The sequence below is a fragment of the Dermacentor silvarum genome, chromosome 6, assembly GCF_013339745.2.
Source record: "Dermacentor silvarum isolate Dsil-2018 chromosome 6, BIME_Dsil_1.4, whole genome shotgun sequence".
Lineage (NCBI taxonomy): Eukaryota > Metazoa > Arthropoda > Arachnida > Ixodida > Ixodidae > Dermacentor > Dermacentor silvarum.
In genome coordinates, this window is record NC_051159.1 from 48,667,338 (window position 1) to 48,670,188 (window position 2,851).

Consider the following 2,851-nt stretch of genomic DNA (forward strand, 5'->3'; position numbering starts at 1 on the left):
TGCGCGAGCGATAACGTTTAAAATTTGTTAGCCGGTGGAAAGCGGCCACCGGGTGAAAGATAAACATGTATACGTGTCAATACCCTCCCCTTAAAAAGCATCGTCCCGATGCTAAAAACACGAAAGCGAAAACAAAACCATGCTTAATAAACAACAAAAAAAAAACAATAACAAAGTAACGAAGTACCTAAGGTCGTCAGCGGGCGTAGAAAGGTTTAAGACGCACCACATGGATGACTTCAGGTCGTGCCCGGCGACGCTGTGATTGCGAAATGCCGTCTGGCACGACCTCATAGTCCAGTGCGCCAATACGTCGGATTATCTTATATGGTCCGAAATAGCGACGCAACAGTTTTCTCGCTAAGTCCTCGTCGGCGAATCGGAGTCCAGACCCAAACACGGTCGCCGGGCTGGTACTCGACGTAGCGTCGTCGAAGATTGTAGTGTCGGCTGTCGGTCCTCTGCTGGTTCTTGATGCGCAGGCGGGCGAGCTGTCGACCTTCTTCGGCACGCTGCAAATAAGTGGCAACGTCGAGATTTTCTTCGTCAGCGACGTCTGGTAGCATGGCGTCAAGCGTCGTTGCCGGGTTCCTTCCGTAGACCAGGTTGAACGGCGCCATGTGCGTCGTTTCTTGCACGGCCGTGTTGTATGCGAAGGTCACGTACGGAAGGATGGCATCCCACGTCTTGTGTTCGACATCGACGTACATTGCCAGCATGTCGGCGATGGTCTTATTTAGCCGCTCGGTGAGGCCATTCGTCTGCGGGTGGTAGGCGGTGGTGCGGCGATGGCTTGTCTGGCTGTACCGCAGAATGGCTTGAGTTAGTTCTGCCGTAAAGGCCGTGCCTCTGTCAGTGATGAGGACTTCTGGGGCACCGTGACGCAGGAGGATGTTCTCAACGAAGAATCGGGCTACCTCGGCGGCACTGCCTTTGGGCAAGGCTTTTTGTTTCAGCGTAGCGGGTGAGGTAGTCCGTAGCGACGACGATCCATTTATTCCCGGACGTCGACGTCGGAAAAGGCCCCAGTAAGTCCATCCCGATCTGCTGGAACGGTCGGCGAGGTGGCTCGATTGGCTGTAGAAGTCCGGCTGGCCTTGTCGGCGGTGTTTTGCGTCGCTGACAGTCTCGGCATGTCCTTACGTAATGGGCGACGTCGGCAGAGAGGTGAGGCCAGTAGTATTTTTCTTGTATCCTCGCGAGAGTGCGTGAAAAACCGAGATGTCCAGCCGTTGGGTCGTCATGGAGAGCTTGCAGAACCTCTGGACGCAATGCTGAGGGTACCACGAGGAGGTAGTTGGCTCGGAGAGGCGAGAAGTTCTTCTTTAGGAGAATGTCGTTTTGCAAGAAAAACGACGCCAATCCTCGCCTGAACACCTTCGGCACAATGACGGTCTTGCCTTCCAGGTAGTCTACAAGGCTCCTTAGTTCCGGGTCGGCTCGTTGTTGTTCGGCGAATTCGTCGGCACTGATGGGTCCCAAAAAAGTGTCGTCATCCTGGTCGTCTTGTGGCGGCGGTTCGACGGGGGCGCGAGACAAACAATCGGCGTCAGAGTGCTTTCGCCCGGACTTGTAAACGACGGTGATGTCGAATGCTTGAAGTCTCAGGCTCCAGCGTGCGAGGCGACCTGAAGGATCCTTCAAGTTAGCTAGCCAACACAAGGCGTGGTGGTCGCTCACAACTTTAAAGGGCCTGCCATAGAGGTAGGGGCGAAACTTTGATGTAGCCCAGATGATGGCGAGGCACTCCTTTCTGTTGTGGAATAATTTGCTTCCGCCTTCGATAGCGACCGGCTAGCGTAACTTACAACCCTTTCTAGTCCGTCAGTCCTCTGCACAAGCACGGCGCCGAGTCCTACGCTGCTTGCGTCGGTGTGGACTTCGGTATCGGCGTTTTCGTCGAAATGCGCAAGTATTGGCGGCGATTGCAGGCGTCGCTTCAGTTCTTCGAATGCTTCGACTTGCGGCGTCTCCCACTTGAACTCGACGTCGGCCTTCGTGAGATACGTCAGTGGCTCAGCGATCCGTGAAAAATTCTTGACGAAGCGCCTGTAATAGGCGCACAGTCCAAGAAATCTACGCACTGCCTTCTTGTCAGCGGGCGGAGGAAAGTTGGAGATGGCCGCAGTTTTCTGAGGGTCGGGGCGCACTCCAGACTTGTTGATGACGTGGCCCAAAAACAAGAGCTCCTCATATGCGAAGCGGCACTTTTCGGGCTTTAACGTGAGTCCGGAGGTTTTGATTGCTTGAAGAACTGTTTCAAGGCGCCGCAGGTGTTCTTCGAAGCTTGAGGCAAACACAACGACGTCGTCCAAATAGACGAGGCAAGTCTGCCACTTCAAACCTGCCAGTACTGTATCCATCACGCGTTGGAAAGTCGCAGGTGCCGAGCAAAGACCAAACGGCATGACCTTGAACTCGAACAGTCCGTCTGGTGTTATAAAGGCAGTCTTCTCCCGGTCCCTCTCGTCGACTTCGATTTGCCAGTAGCCGGTTTTGAGGTCCATCGACGAAAAATACTTTGCGTTGTAGAGTCGATCCAAAGCGTCGTCAATCCGTGGGAGGGGGTATACGTCCTTCTTCGTGATCTTGTTGAGCCGACGATAATCGACGCAGAAACGTAGGGTTCCATCCTTCTTCTTCACTAACACCACGGGGGACGCCCACGGACTCTTGGACGGCTGGATGATGTCGTCGCGTAGCATTTCGTCGACTTGTTGCCTTATGGCCTCGCGTTCGCGCGCCGAAACTCGGTACGGGCTCTGACGTAGTGGGCGGACATATTCGTCGGTTATAATGCGGTGCTTGGCCACAGGGGTTTGTCGAACTTTTGACGACGACGAGAAGCAGT